Raw genomic sequence first — 16,898 nt, 5'->3', positions numbered from 1 at the left:
CAGCCCTAGATGAACTGATCGTCTTAATATATTCTTCAATGATGGATTGTGAACATTCTATTACCCACACTTCACCACTCGCTGGCACATGCACAAAGTTCACAAAGTTGGAATCAGCATATGGATTGGTGTAGTGGTGAATCCACTGGTCCTCGGTGACGCTATGGGGCTGTGCCATGGGTTGTCATTGATGAGCACATCGATTAAATATGACCCATGTTTCTGCTGAGTTTTTACTAGCAATTAGTCTCAGCATGTTCTCACTATCATTTTGTAAAGTCTGAGCTCGATGTTGTCGGATCCAATTATGATATCTGCACTTGGCAGACTTCAGAAGCTGAATCTGAGACGATTGATTCAAAAGCAGAATTAATTATTTTTCTCGTCAATATTGTACTATTTTTGTCTTGATTTCAGGATCAAACGCTTGTGTATGGGATAACGGCGCTTGACCGGTGGTCTTACTTGTGTTCTTAAATGGCAACAGTAAGTCTGGATAGTGATTTGGAGTTTGCGATTTAGCGTTTAGGTCAATGTATCTGTGTAATTCCATTAAGTTTGGCTTGGACCAGCAGAAACATGTTTTCGCATTATTGACCACTATGTCTTGATGCATCTTCGGCTTATAGAATGGGTCAAAGATCCAATCAATTTTGAATGCTAAAAGATTGTGGTCACTATGAGTTTGGGGAATTACTTCAATGATTGGATTTTTCCACTTAAATATGAATCTACATATATGTAGTCAATAATGATACTCGCCGTTTCCCTTTGCAATGTCGGTCGAGCTGGAATGTCACCTTCCATTGAGCCGTTGACCATATGAACATTTCTTTCCATCATGAAGGTGTTCTATTGATTAACTTTAAGTGATTTGTGTTTCCCTAGGGCTTCATATAATCTAGATTAAGGTCTCCTACTACAATCGGCCTACTATGGTCTACTATGTACAATCGTATCAGTAATGTCTGAGGTATTCATCACCAGATTAAGCAATTTTATTATGCCTCCCATGGGATTACGATAGATGTTAATAAAGGTGATCTTGTGGGGAGGACACACAGTTTTAACTAATTGTATGTAATAACTCACAGCATCCCACTGCACAACCGAGTGACCTTTGCTCATGTTGACACCCACCAGTAGACCCGATGATGGTCTGCCTTTTGTCCCCGCAATAGCCGGCAACAATGCCACTTTGTAGTTATTCCAGGCAGGTGTGTTCGCGAGCCAGGTCTCCTGTAACGCTATGACATCAAAGGCAATGGGAAAACTACGAATCAAAGATTGTAGGTGTGAATGCCCACGGGTGTTCCAACTTGCAATACTAAAGATGGAGCATTCGGACTGAGTTGGTGGTTAGGGCATAAGAGGAACCCTTGGGTTAATTGGGCCATGCCTACTGTACCAATATAGGTATTTGCTATGGGGTGTTGAGGCTCAACTCTCGCATTCATCCGAGCAGGATCCTGTGCAATCAGGAAGCCCATATCGAAGAGTTGCATTTTCGCTTTCCATATTGTATTCAGGACTACACCTGATGGAATCCACAGTCTTACCACAGAGCATGTGATGTCAGAAAGGAATTCAATCTGCTCGATGTCGCGGGAGGAGATGTCGTCTAGTTCAACCAGGTCAGAGAATATGTTAAGTACACTGCGCCTATTGAGATCACAGGTCTTGAAAGGACCATCTCTCCATTTCAGGATCAAAGAATGGCAACTTACATCATTTTGTTGGGTGAGTCGAGAGAACGATGTTAGCAGGCTTTTCACCTGAAGATCTAGACTTTGACTGTCAGGCTTTACTGGAGGATTGACATTATTAAGGTACTCGCATGGAGGGTCACAAGAACCTCGGATGTTTACCAATGGACCTTGTGGAGCCACAGACATGTCCTGGATGGCACTTGTGAATGACCAGGGTCATAACTGCTGTTCCATAGGCACAGGCTGGAGAGTTTTATCACCCGACACTGGCTGAAGGTGCAGGGACAAATAATTGTCCACAGCTTTCTTCAGATGGTCTAGCGTAAGGCTGGTGGCGAAATTCTCACCTGTGTCTGTAAGATCTACGGATTCTTTGGGCTTGATATCCAGTTCTTTTATGTTTTCAATAGACTTACATGGCACGTTTTTTTCTGCTAGCTGAAGTTCCCGATCTAGATCATTTAGTGGAGGGTATGAAATTGGTAATGTGGGCGCAGCAGCCTCGACAACAAGAGGAAGTAATGTAGAGGCAGCTGCCTCCACAACAGATAAAGATAAAACTGGGGTTTCCAAGTTCTCTCGGCCAGCAGTTGTGAGTCGCAACACTGTTTGTTTAGGGATCATGTCTCTCTGTGAGCTGACCTTTATGGCTTGAAAAAAAGAGCTCAGTGTACATTTACACAACCCAGTATTTGTTATATTTTTTGTTTTTTTAGAAAGGAGCACAGACCTTTTTTTTTTTTTGTAAAAGGCTCTGAAGCCTTTTCTTGATTCGTTGGCCCATGCGACATGGTTTCAGTGTCCAACTCAGGTTCGATGGATATATTCGTAACGTTTATCCAGGAGTCATGCACCTGTGACACGTGTCGGGCAGACCCAGCGTCATGCACAGGTCTATTAGCTTTAAGGAAAGTTTGGTAGTGCTGGAGATAGCGATAGAGGCTGCATGGAAGGAGAACTTACAGTCATGATTGATATATTATCCACTGGCATGCGTTTTTCATTCGCACCGTTCTGAGGTGATATGCTAAGACGGGGCAAGTGGGCTTCGAGCCATTGGGATAATTGATCAATTTGTGTGGATTGTTTAGTGGCTTTAGCATCTAAACCTTCAAAGAGCTTAAAGAGACGATGCATTGTGATATTGATAGCAGTCAGAACTACCTCAATCATGGGGGATATTATTTGTGTTGGTTCTTCAAGTGTGTTAGGTTGGGACCGGCGCGGAGTTGGATACACAAACGAGACAGATGGAGTACTCGACAGAGGAGAAGTCACAGAAATTCTACCTTGTCGAGGAGAATGCTCACTAATAATAGAGATCAGTGACTCACACTGACTCGCATAGATGGAAAGGTCCGCATCTTCACAACATGGCGAGGACCGATGTCCCGGAGACACCATATCTGCAGCCAGCGGTAATGAGGTTCTAGATATCGGGGCTTGCAGCATGGTTTGGTCGGAAAGCTGATGTGTGGCACAGCCCCGGAATGTAGGGATTACGTGTGTGGTCATGAGATTCCATTGGGGATTGGCCCACAAAGGGCGTGCCCCAACCGGCAGTGATTTCAAACTGACCGCCGTAGCTTTTACACCACTTGTAGGTTTTTTTACATTACAGGGGTTAAAGTGATTGACATATATGAGGCACATGAAGCTTTTTTGTAGAGCTGGTCATGCCAGTTCTTAAAGTGTAAAACATAGGTTAAGTCTAGCATGCAATGTAAATATCAAGGTATAACAGACCTTATTCCAAAAGCCTGACACACAAAGAGCTCCAAAGGTACAAGGATAGTGGGGTGCAGGTGGCCGCAGTACGCTGGCTGCGCAGCTAAGCAGCCAAGCGGCACTTCACCACGGTACTTGCCTACGAGTGCATGCGCGTGGGTGCGCGTGCAAATTGTTTTTTGTAGAATGGTCCAATGAGTTCAAAGGAGGGCAGAACTCTTGTTAAAGGGCCCGTTCTGTATTCAAATCCTGTAGCACGTAATGCAGAAAGAGCAGCACCAGGGAACCAAGCAGCCAAGCGGCACTTCACCACGGTACTTGCCCACGAGTGTGCGTGCAAGATATTTTCCTCCCTTTTAAAGAGATCCCTCTCAACCTAACATGTACTGATGTACCTAATAGAAACCACTCATTTTTCACCCTCAATGATTTTAACTATGATTCAATTTAGAGTCACACACATTTGCAGAGCTAATGTCTGGGAAATCATGATAGGTTTACAGGTGTGCTGGTTCTCCAAGCACAGCAGAATAATAGAGGAAGAGGACAGGAGAAATAAGAGAGAGAGAGAAAGAGAGAGCAAGAGAGAGAGAGAGAAAGAGAGAAAGAGAGAGAGAGAGAGAGAGAGAGAGAGAGAGAGAGAGAGAGGTAGAGGTAGAGAGAGATTGCTGTAATATTTGTATGCAGATGAGAGGATCTTTTGCAGCATGACAAAATCAGGTCCAGTTACCTTGAGCCGTCCAGTCACAGCTGAAAGACCACCTAAACATTAAGCCTACACCCAGTGCATGTTAGTGTGAAGCAGATGTGCAGCCAGGATTGTCTAACAAGTGGGGTCTGAAGCTAATGTAGTTGAGCCCGCTGCAGTGACATTAACGCCTGTAAATGACCACACAGGGCTGCTTAGTGGGCATTTGCAGATTATGGGCGGGCTTTGCCTGCTCAGGACGTACTCTGTCTACACCTCTGGCGTGAATAGGAGGCAGGCCGCACTTAGCATGGACTGGGCAATAGGTCACTGTTTCTGGATACACAGCACTTCACATCTCTATTTTCCAAACCAGCACCTTGTTTCTGCACTGCTGCGGCTACTACTGGAGGCAGGACTGGGGAGGGCTTCGAGTGCAGCAACAGCAGCTGATGACTCGTTAAGTCCCAGCACTGCAGGCCTTGCCTGTGAGGGGAAAAGAGAGGGCCTGTAAAAGAAACAGACCTCTGCACAGAAAGAGAAACACACGTTACACAGACGTGCAGGGTAGATTGGTTGGCAAAGGAAGGATCACTGTATTATTTGCAGCAGCCCCAGTCATGGAAGGGCATTATTTCCAATGGAAACTCTGACTCACACCAATATTGTAAATGAAACACGTATTAGTTTAAATACGGTACACCCGCACAATATACACAAATTGCACTTCACCCAATACATGATACACGTGTTTCCAGTTGCCATGCCAACCTACGTGCTGCCAAACACCCATTTCCTTTTCTATCTTCTTCGTACTATTGCTTGTGGCTATTTTGTGCCAAAACCAAATATCGTCGCTGTAAAGTGGTGTGTTTATGACTGCTATGTAAATTGCAAGCTACTGCCTTCTTCTCCAGTCCCACATTCCTTCCAACCAACATATATAGATTGAGGTCTGTATGCAGACTATTGAGGCTTGCGTTGAGCACATTGCATTTTGTATTTATTTATGTTTCAAAATGAAACGATACATCGAATCCCATCGATTCAAAAAGTATGATATTCAAATGGGGGAATCAGTATGGGAGGCTGTTCAAGTCAAAATTACACCTTTGTGAATGTGACATATTGAAGTGAATACAACATGCAGTGAAATGAGTAAGGCATACACTGAGATGACTATAATACGTATCAAAATGAGTATAACATGTATTGAAATGAGCATGACATGTATTGAAATGAGTATGACATACACTGAAATTCAATGAATAAGACATGCATTGAAATGAATAGGACACACATTGAAATGAATATGACACCTATTGAAGTGAATATGACACACGTTGAAGTAAATATGACATGCAAAGGAATGAATATGGCACCCATTGAAATGAATATGACACACGTTGAAATAAATATGACACCCATTGAAATGAATATGACACGCATTGAAATAAATATGACACACGTTGAAATAAATATGACTCATGTTGAAATAAATATAACACCCATTGAAATAAATATGACACCCATTGAAATGAATATGACACGCATTGAAATAAATATGACACCCATTGAAATGAATATAAAACACGTTGAAGTGAATAGGACACGCATTGGAATGAATATGACACCCACTGAAATGAATATGACACACGTTGAAGTGAATAGGACATGCAATGGAATGAATATGGCACCCATTGAAATAAATATGACACACGTTGAAATAGATATGACACACGTTGAAATAAATATGATACCCATTGAAATGAATATGACACACATTGAAATAAATATGACACCCATTAAAATGAATCTGATACATGTTGAAGTGAATAGGACATGCAATGGAATGAATATGACACCCATTGAAATAAATATGACTCACGTTGAAATAAATATGACACACGTTGAAATAAACATAACACCCATTGAAATGAATATGAAACAGGTTGAAGTGAATATAACATTCATTGCAATGAATATGACACCCATTGAAATAAATATGAAACACATTGAAGTGAATATACCATGCATTGGAATGAATAAGACATGCGTTAAAATGAATAGGACATGCATTGAAATAAATATGACACCCATTGAAATGAATATGACGCATGTTGAAGTGAATAGGACATGCAATGGAATGAATATGACACCCATTGAAATGAATATAACACACGTTGAAGTGAATAGGACATGTAATGGAATGAACATAACACCCATTGAAATGAATATGAAACAGGTTGAAGTGAATATAACATTCATTGGAATAAATATGACACCCATTGAAACGAATATGACACACATTGAAGTGAATATAACATGTATTGGCATGAATAAGACACACATTGAAATGAAGAGGACATGCATTGAGATAATTATGACATCTATTGAAATGAATATGACACACTTTGAAGTGAATAGAACATGCAATGGAATGAATATGACACCCATTGAAATGAATATGAAACACGTTGAAGTGAATGTAACATGCATTTGAATGAATATGCCATGCATTGGAATGAATAAGACATGCATTGAAATAAATATGACACCCATTGAAATGAATATGACACATGTTGAAGTGAATAGGACATGCAATGGAATGAATATGAAACCCATTGAAATTAATATTGCACACATTGAAGTGAATGTAATATGTATTGAAATTAATTTAACATCCATTTGAATGAATAAGTCATTACCTCCATGTCCCCATTTCTCTTCCCAGTACTTAGCTTTGAGTGCGTTCCGTGCTCCGGGAACTCTTTTCTTTTCAAGCTGCCCTCCTCCAATTGGAAGGAGTTATCAGGTGTTCTAGGGCTTTGGTGGTCTTCAGGTCTTCGATCTAGTGGAATGATGTTATGGTTCGGAAAGACAACACCTTAGCTCTTGCTTTCATCAACCATCAGGGGGCTACCGGTTCCCGCTCCCTGGAGGATCTGGCTTTGTCCATTTGGACCTGGAGCACGGCACACCTGGTCTCCTTGAGAGCAGTCCATATCCGGGGGGGTGGACAATGTGACTGTGGACCGGCTCAGCAGGGTGTTTCCGGTCTCAGCGGAGATGTCTCTTTGTCCCAAGGTTTTTCAGGATGAGTGTCGGTGGTTCGGCATCCCTGGATGGACCTCTTTGCCTCCCCCTGCAACTTTGCTTGAGGACTCTGCCCCCCAGGGGTTTGTGGGGGGGTGGACGCTCTTCCCTTGACTTGGCCCCTCAGAGCTTCTTTATGCCTTTCCTCCAAATCCCCTGATTCTGCAGATCATCAGCACAATCAGATCATCTCCACGTGTGTTTATCCTGGTGGTCCCTTACTGGCCTCAGAGGGGGTGGTTCCCAGGCCTTCTGGAGATGCAGTTAGCTCCTCCTTGGGTGTTGCTCAGGTGGCCGTCTGCATTGCGGGTGGTCAATGTCCCCCTTCTCCTCTCTCATCCGTTGTGGGTTCTGGAAATGGAGAGGAGGGATCTCCTGGCATTAGGCCTTTCAGCTGAAGTGGCTGGGATGGTTCAGAGGGCGCGTCAGTCCTCTACACTTAAGTTCTGACCGTCATTGGGCTAATTTTCTGGCTTGGTGTCACCTGAAGTGTGTCCTGGCACTGGAGTGTGGCATCCCAGACATTTTGCAATTTCTTCATGAAGGGGCGGAGAAGGGGTTGGTGGTCTCCTCTTTCTGTTCTCAGTGGTCTGCCATTCGGGCTTTTCAAGTTCCCTGGCCCTCTCCGGTAGGGGGTGAGGCTCTGGTCTCAACGCTCTTGAAAGGGGTAGCAGGTACTCATCCGTTGGGCCCAGTTGGGGTTCCCCGTGGGACCTTCCTTTGGTCATGTCCATATTGCAGAAGCCTCCATTTTAGCCCCAGGAGGAGGTGGAGATTAAATAGTTGGTGCTGAAGACTACCTTCCTTATTGCCATTACTTTAGCTCAGCATTTGGGGGAAATCAGGGCCCTCTTGCGTAGGACACTGTTTCTAGTGGTCGAGGAGGAGACTTTGGTGCTGGGCTGTGACCCCTCGTTTGTGCCCAAGGTCGCCTCTTGGTTCCATCGGTCTCAGGAAGTGGTTATCTCAGCTTTCTTTCTTGCTCCGTCCTCTCCTAGGGGGGAGGCTTGCCATTGTCTGGATGCCAAGCAGGCGGTCTTACATTATCTGTCCCAGAGAGAGTCCTTTTGTCTCACTGATCAGGGGGCAGGGGACTGTGGTTACCAGGCTTCCATTTCAACGATTAGCCAGTGGACTAATCTTTGTTTCTATGAGTCTGTGGGCCTCTGTACTGCAGCTTGGGTCCAGGGTCGGTCCACAAGAGGGGTGACCGTCTCCTAGGCAAGCCTGCGGGGGCTACCTGTAAGAAGATTCAATTCAACACTACAGCTAAGTCAATGCCTAGTCTGGGATACTGAATGAAAACCCTTATTGATATATCTTTATGTCCAGTTCGTGAGTTCTGGATGACTACCCCTATATAACACCCCTCTCTTAGAATCCCCTTGACCCCACGGAGCCAAGAAGTAGTTCTGTTTTGCAAGTTTAAAAGGTTTATTTGAGAAATAAGACAAAATATAGATACCACGCTTTTATAATAAATTAATAATCGATATCGCCCTTATAAATATAATGTTAATCAACAATGGGTAATCTGACACTAGTACACTTCTTTATAATCAATGAGGAGTTAGTATAGGATGGATCAAGTAGCAAAAATACTTTTATGATTTCAAGGGAAAAGCAATGAGGAATAAAATGCAGTACAGAAATACTTGAGATGATTTTAGCAAAAGATAATATAATCACTTTTTCTCTGGCAATTCACCCCCCTCCCCTATGCAATGTAAGACATGGAAGTAGATGGAAAGAGGAGCACACAGTTCTCAGGAATGCAATCAAATACAATACGAAATTCAGTTCCCCCCAGCAAGCTTAGAGAAAACTGGTATGAGTTTTAAAACACAGGCCCAAGTGCTTTGAATGTGGTGGCAATGAAGTGAGAAATATGCTGAAAATGCTTTTAAATCCCTTTAGGAGGTTCAGGGTGAGTGAGAGATACTTGGGATGAGTTCAGGCTCACTTTAGCAATGATTCAGAGATGATGATTAAGAGGCAAACAAATTTTTAGCAAGGAAAGAAATGACTGTTGATGGTTACACGTGGCTGAATTTTTAACCAAATCGCAAATCGCGGTAAAATTCGCAAGTGCGTGAATTGTGATTACGGCAAAAGTATAAGGAGTAGCAAGTCGGTTCTAGATTTGTTGGAAAGCTGAGATTCTAAGCTTTCAGAGGAAAGTTAAGTTCCTAGCCCAAACGGTTCCAGAGATACGGACGATTAAATAAAGGTAGATTTTCAGATTTAAAGTAAAACTCAAAATGACAGGTGACAGCTTGCAGCTGCAGAATTGACAGGTGACAGTTGTGCAGCTTTACAAATGACAGATGACACGATTTCTAGGAGGCTGTTCTACTTAGGTTAAAATAGTTTGGATTAGATTATTTTAACTAAGAGATTGGTTCTGCACAGTTCTGCTAGGTACTCACAATATAAATTTGAAATAGGCCTCGCCACGGATCTGGTCAGGTTTTGGACTGTACTCCGGTTCTGGTCTCGGCACTTCACAGTGATCTGGGTCAGCTCTCTGGTTCTGCTCACAGCGGTCTGGGTGACTCTGGATCTCTGGTCTGTCCGGATACAACAGTCTCTGCACGGCTCCTGGATCTCTGCACTGGTCCTGGCAAAAGTTCTTGGCAAGGGATTCAAGCAGCTCGCCCGGCTGTGGAATAGTTTGCAAATGATTTTAAGGTTGCTGAGGCCTGCTGAGAAGAGTTCTCAGTTTGTGGGTTTAGGCCCTTGCTTTAAGTTCTGAAGTAAAGTTCTGGTCTTTGGAGATTGATGGATTTGAAGTCTGGATCTCTGGATGTGAAGTCGTCGATCAGCATGCTCCGCAGCAAATGGAATTGAATCTCTCTACCTGTCCCAGCAGTCTCTTTTTATGTGTTTTGAAAATGGGTGTGTGTCTGGGCTTAGCTAAGCCTGCCCCTCTCACTTATCATTGGCCAATTCCTCCTCTCTCCCTTGATTGGGGGAAGGAAATGTGAGTCAGAGTGATGCTGTAGGTTTTATGGTCAGAGGAAACTCCCCTTGTCAGATTGCACACAAATCTATTTCTGACCCAAATACATATTTATCTATGCACCCTTTTTTCTAATATTATAGGTCCAGTTGACATATTTTCTGTAGCACCAAACCATCCGATCCCTGTCTTTGTACGATGTTGTGTCCACTGATGACAGAATTCTCCCCTTTTCATCCAGATAACAACCTCTAAACCTTTCCAGATTTTACACAAATGTGCACCAGGGATATGGGTTACAGATGATAAAGTGTCAGATTTTTAACATGCATACATTTGGAGTGAGACCCTATTTTCCGCTAGCAACCCCCCAGAATACACCACAGGGTCCTAACACCTCTTAAAATGTGCACTGAAAAATCACAAAAATAATGATATTACTTATATAATTCTGACAAGTCCGCACTATGAGTTATCTATCTTTTTAAAATTATGCTCTGATCAAAAAGGGGTGGCTTCCCACATCACAGGGTGGAATAACTGGTTTATCCACTTCCCCCAAGCTCAGCTGGCTTGCAGAGGCACTGCCCCTCCCAGTTTCCCTTAAGAGGAAGCTATTTTACGACGCCCCCAATATAACCTTTGCCTGAGTCCAGGACAGGCCTTTGTTCAACTCCCTGTAGTCCCCAGCTGCCAATCCCCTTTCAATCAACAGGGTCATGTGACCTCAGGATGCAGCCAGGCCTGGCAGACACAGCTGTTGATCCAGTTTCAACTCCTGTCGGGGGTAGTTGTCAGGCAGAATTCAGTTTCATTAAGCCAGGTTTCAGCTAAATGTCACTTTTTGTTCCCAGTTTAAATCACTTACAATTTTTACATATACATTAAATAATTACTTCCTTCAAGTCATTTAAGAATATAGTTTTACATTGTATCCACCTCTTAGCAAGTTTTTCCTTGGTCTGGTTTTGTTTCATTTGTTCAGTTTTACACAAAAGTCTGGTGGTTTTAAAACGCCGGCTTTCTGATAGTGGTGAGTACTGGTAATGCAACCATTTTTGGGATTTAGAAAATTAATTCCCCACAGTTCTGAATTGCTTTTTTGGCAATCAGCATTGCCATTCCCAATGGTTTCAGGCTACTGTGTGTGTAGCCCAATGGTGGTTTTAGGCAGTGCCCTCATGTGCTCACAACATAGGCAAAAATTGGTGGCAGCCTATTCATCATGTTTTCCCTGTGCACTCTCTGGGGAGTTCTAGCCATCATGATGTTTTCCATGCTAGTACTGCACAGTTTTATTGTAGGGCTTGGATGCATGGGTAAAATCATCCCACAAGCCTTTGTTGGATATTTGCCGAGCTGCCACATGAGCTACACCTAATACATTAGTTCTGCATTACCAACTCAACATGGAGGGGCTCCAGTCTACTTCCTTTGGTGTGGGTGTTCTGGAGGCTGTGTCTGGTTGAGGTGATGATAGGAGTCATGGTCAGCATGCCTTTGGCTTTTTGCTGTATCTTGAATAAATTGGTGTTGGGTGGGTTTCGCATTACCGTTGGTGTCTGTGTCTTTTGTGGTGGGCATTCCTGTTTCTTCTTTGGTACAACTCAAAGGTAAGTACCTGGACGAGAAAGAGGGACGTGGAGGTAATACCCAGATTACTTACTGGTAATCTTGAATATTCCCCCTCCTCCTCCTCCTCTGTCACAGCCACCCAGGACCTTTGCTGGGCCCTGGCTGCACACTTCACTGAAAAAACTCAAGACATCCTTTTCTCTCTCACTTCCACACCACATCATACACGAACACTTCTGGAGCCTCCCTTTGCCACTCTACCACTTCTCCTCTCTTCTCTCAATCCCATTACACCTGATGAGGTCGCCAGACAAGTCCGATCTATGAAGGCCTCATCCAAACAGGTTGACCCCTGCCCCTCCAAAACCATTAAGTACAACATTGACTCTCTTTCTCCAGCCTTGGCTGATCACTGCAATCTCTCTTTTGCCACTAGAGTTTTCCCATCTTCTCTTAAGCACTCCATTGTGCACCCTCTGCTTAAGAAACCCTCTGCCGACCCCTCCATTCCAGCAAACTACCGCCCTATCTCTATCACCCCCTTCCTGGACAAACTCTTAGAGAAGCTGGCTATCTCTCAGCTCACCCTCAACACTGAATCGGCTGGTTGCCTCCACGACCATCAGTCTGGCTAGAGAGCATCCAGAGGAACGGAAAACTCTCTTCTGAATACCTGTGAAGACCTGCTCTTAAATCTCGACACTAACACCCCTCTGTCCTCATTCCTCTTGACCTTTTCTCTGCCTTTGACATGGTAAACCACAACATCCTGATTGCACGTCTCTGTGACACCCTGGGAATCACAGGTCAGGCTCTGGCGTGGGTAACCTCATTCTTTTCCGGCCGTCCATCCCAGGTGGAACTTGGGTCTTTTCTTTTTACTCTCACTCTTTCAACCTGTGGTGTTTCCCAGGGTTCTAACTTAGCCCCCTGGTTCTTCAAGGTCTACCTGGCTGCGCTAGCATGTGTGATTGTCACTTTCATCTCTAACTTCCAGTGTTACGCTGATGACATGCAACTCTCCTTCAGGCTACCCTGAGCAACCTCTTATACCTTTCTTATATCTGACTGTCTGTCCGCAATTCAGCCATGGTGTGCTGCAAACTACCTCTGCCTCAGTGTCAGTAAGACTGAGAACTTTCACATCAGGACTCCTGCTCCCACGTTCCCACTCTCTTTCTGGTCAGCCTCCATTGGCCCTGCACCTGCAACCAGCTGTGAGGCAAAAAACCTTGGGGTCATCTTCGACTGCACTCTCTCCTTATTCACTCACATTTCAGACATCTCTAAAAAGTCCAACTACCAGCTGCACCTCCTCAGTGATACTTTTCATTTTCTCACCTTCTCCCAGCGACTCACTGTCTCCATAGCCCTGGTTCTCTCAAGGCTGGACTACTGCAATAGCCTCTTTCTCAACCTCCCTGCCTCTGCTCTGCGCCCTCTGCAACTCACCCACAACATAAACGCAAGACTTATCCTTGGCCTCAAGCCCACAGACTGCATCCTTCCAGCGCTGAAATTCCTCCACTGGCTCCCTGTGTCTGCAAGGAACAAGTTCAAGACCCTCTGCATTGTCCACAAGGCTTTCTGGGGCATGGGACCTACCTAGCTGCAACAACGCCTACCTAATTACTGTCCTTCCCAAGCCCTCCACTCATCTACCTCCAACCTTCTGCGAGTGAGCCGGGTCTCCAAACAGAGATTTGGAGGGAGATCTTTATCCTCAGCAGCGGCCTCCCTATGTAATAGCCTCCCTGCTGCCCTCCGTCTTGAGCCTGATCTCCTTAAGTTCCGGAAATTCCTTAAGACATTCCTCTTCTCCTCTTCCTTCTCTATCCCTCTACCCTGCTAACCTCTTTCTCCGCTCTATCCCTCTCTCACTCCTTTTCCGCACAGTTTGCTGACTGGCCGCCAGGTGTACCTCAGAGTCTCATAGGTCCCGGGCAACCTCACCAGTCCTCTCGCACTTGCCTCTGGGCCTTACACTTGCCTCATCGTTACTGCACTTGGTCAATGACCCATGAGAGTGCCATCTCTCAGCACTTACCTCAGCTTCTTACTGACTGGGTGCACTTGGACTCCCCCTGCCCCAGCACTTGTACTCCCCCACCCACCTCCCCTCTCCTGTACTGTCTTGCACTTGCATGATCTGAAAGTACAATGCCTTGAAGATTCGTCTATCTATATTCCCTTGTCCCCTCCTTGCATGGTGGTGCCTCAATGCACTTGGAAAAACTGCAGAATCATTGTCAGACCTATTTGCTGTCATCTACACTGTTAATTGTATTATATGCACTTACTCTGCCTGTGCAGATTTGTATCGTTCAGAAAGTCAACGCCTCTGAAGGACTGTTGCTTTTTCCCCTTGTCCCCTCCCTCCTTGAGTGCTTTGAAACACATGCTTTGTGTATAGGCGCTTTATATTTTTGCCCTTCATTTTGTTCAATTCCAAAGATCCGTCAATGAAGCAATCTCTCCCCCTGCAAGTGCATTCTCTTTTACTTTAGGGAGCTCATCACAGAATTCTTCATAGTTTGCACAATCGTGTATAGGCTCTCCTTCGGTAATTGGCTCAGCTATAAACATGGCTAGATTCACTATTTTACATCAAACTATTTTAATCACTGGAGTTGATATGATAACTTCATAGGCAGAAGCCCTTTGAGTAGTCAACGTGCCTTTTGGTTTTTCTAAAATGGCAAATAATGCATGTTCAAAAAATAACGTCATGGAGCATCCCATCACTATGCTTGTAGCCTTTTCTATGGTGAATGCGGCAGCTGCCAAACTTTGTTCACATGCAAAGTGACCTCTCATTACTCTGTCCAAAATCCCACTGTAATATTCAAGGGGCTTGTACCCCAACATGATTCTCTGTGTGAGTACTTCTGTCATAAAAGTGCCATTTGTATGCGAGAATAAAAACAATTCCTCTGCATAATTGGGGATCCCTAGAACTGGAGCTGTGCAGAAATGATTTTTCTATTCATCAAATCCTTCTTCCATTGCTTCAATCCACACAATTTTTTCTTTTGTTGCCTGTGCTTTTTTCAAGGCCTGTAAAAGGGGCCTCATATATCAGCTGTAGTCAGACACCCATGCTCTGACATAATTACACAGTCCTAGAAAACTCTATGTTTGTTTGATCATGTGTGGCTTGACTGTTTTTAAAATGGCCTCAGCTCTTTCAGGGGTGAACTTCAATCCCTCATGTGAAATCAATTGGCCTATGTAGAACACTTCTTGTTGACAATAATGAAACTTTTCCTTGTCAACCTTCTATCCTTTGTCAGCAAGTATAATCATCAGCTGAACAGAATCGCGTCTGCGCTCTTTCCCTGTGGTGCTGCAAACTAGAATGTCATCTACGTATTGCAGCACCACACTCTCTAAAGCAATATTGCTCAAGTCCATCTGGAGGGCTCTGTTAAAAATCGATGGGGACTCACAGTACCCCTGAGGCAGCCTTGTGCATTTTAATCGCACTTGTCTAAAAGTAAACAATGTCAAATCTTGTGAGTCTTTGTGCAATGTTATTGAGAAGAAATGCATTTTTCAAGTCAATCACTGTGTAATATCGTGCATCAACAGGTATATTACATAAAATCGTAGACGGGTTAGGGTCTAGAGGCAACTCGGCCTCTACAATTTTGTTTATGGGTCTCAGATCTTGTATTAGTCTCCAAGACCCCTTCTTAGATTATTTGACAGGATAAACTGACGTATTACATGGTGACTCTGACATCACTAACATACCTTGGTCCATCATGGCGGAAATTGATTTGACAATCCCTTCATCTGCCTCTCGGGATATTGTCGTGCTAAAGGTAAAATTTCTCCTGGTTTCAATTTAATCTTTACTTCCACAACTCTTTTCAGTAAGCCTACGCCATAGGGGCCAGTGGTCCATAATGAAATTGGTACTTTCGCTGTATCTTCATCAGAATATTGAGGACACTTCTTTGCTAACATCATTCTCTGCAGGACTTCTCTCTTGATCGCCCTTACCCAATAAGTAATGCACATTTCAAATATCACAAAATCGGCAGATCTGTCATCTCCAAACAAGTCTTCATTAGTGATGTCAGTCACTCTGCAACCATCCTCTACCTTTATCATCAGTTGCATCAAGCAAAGCCATATTTCCTCGAACTGTAGCTGCTTCTATGCCTAAGGGGAAAATATGCCCCTCCTCTTTGTCCATGGGTATCTGAGATCTAAATAGAAACTCATCTGGTATTTTTATGGTTCCGCCTACTAGACCTGGCAGCCATGTTAACAAAACATGTATCCCATAATGGAACACTTCGGGTTCCAAAGGTATTGCTCTAGGCGCTACTTGCCCTGCGTATGCCCTGATCATTTCGCATACGTTTAAATAATGCATTCCCGGTGTTGAGCATACATGCCATTGTCTGTAACCAAAATGGTCATATTAATTTTTGTCATCAAATCTCGTCCTAATATGTTGACAGGTGTTTTCCTCAAATAAAGTAGTGGCACCTTCATATTGCATTCTCCTATGGAGACTGGTAATTATTTGGTAAAAGGAACACGACCCGTTGCTCCTGAAAAGCCCTGAGTATTAATCACATTGCCAGACATTGAAAATGTACCCTCACGTATGCACGAGCGTGTTGCACGCGTGTCCACTTAGAAGGAAAAAGCTTTGCCGCCGATAATTCTGTCTACCATTGGCTCCTTATGAGATTTCAGCATAATAGATAGGACTGAACACATCAGGTCTCCCAGTGAGCTGTCCGATTTCGGGTACAATCTCACTAAATCACCCGTGACTGGGTTTCCTCCATCAACAGTAACACCTCCTATTCTACGTGTCATAAACGGTTCTGTGTTTGTGTTCTGCTGAAGTTGCATAGGAGATTGCTGCGATTGTCTTTGCGGTTGATTACCTGTTACTTGCTGTGATTGCAAACCTTGCTGCACTCTTAGCGCTTGCTGCTGCACTGTTCGATTTTGTGAAAATCCATTTCCGCCCTCCTGCGAATATGCAGGTGGATTTGGTATTGCCTGTCTTGAAAGTTGATCATTCTGTATCATTCCTTTGCTTCTACACATTCGAGCTATGTGCCCTGTCATTCCACATGTCCAGCATACAGACGGCTGTCTCACCATCTGC

The sequence above is a fragment of the Ambystoma mexicanum genome, chromosome 5p, assembly GCF_040938575.1.
Source record: "Ambystoma mexicanum isolate Mex_15411 chromosome 5p, UKY_AmexF1_1, whole genome shotgun sequence".
NCBI classification, from domain to species: Eukaryota; Metazoa; Chordata; class Amphibia; order Caudata; family Ambystomatidae; genus Ambystoma; species Ambystoma mexicanum.
This window is presented reverse-complemented; position numbering follows the sequence as displayed.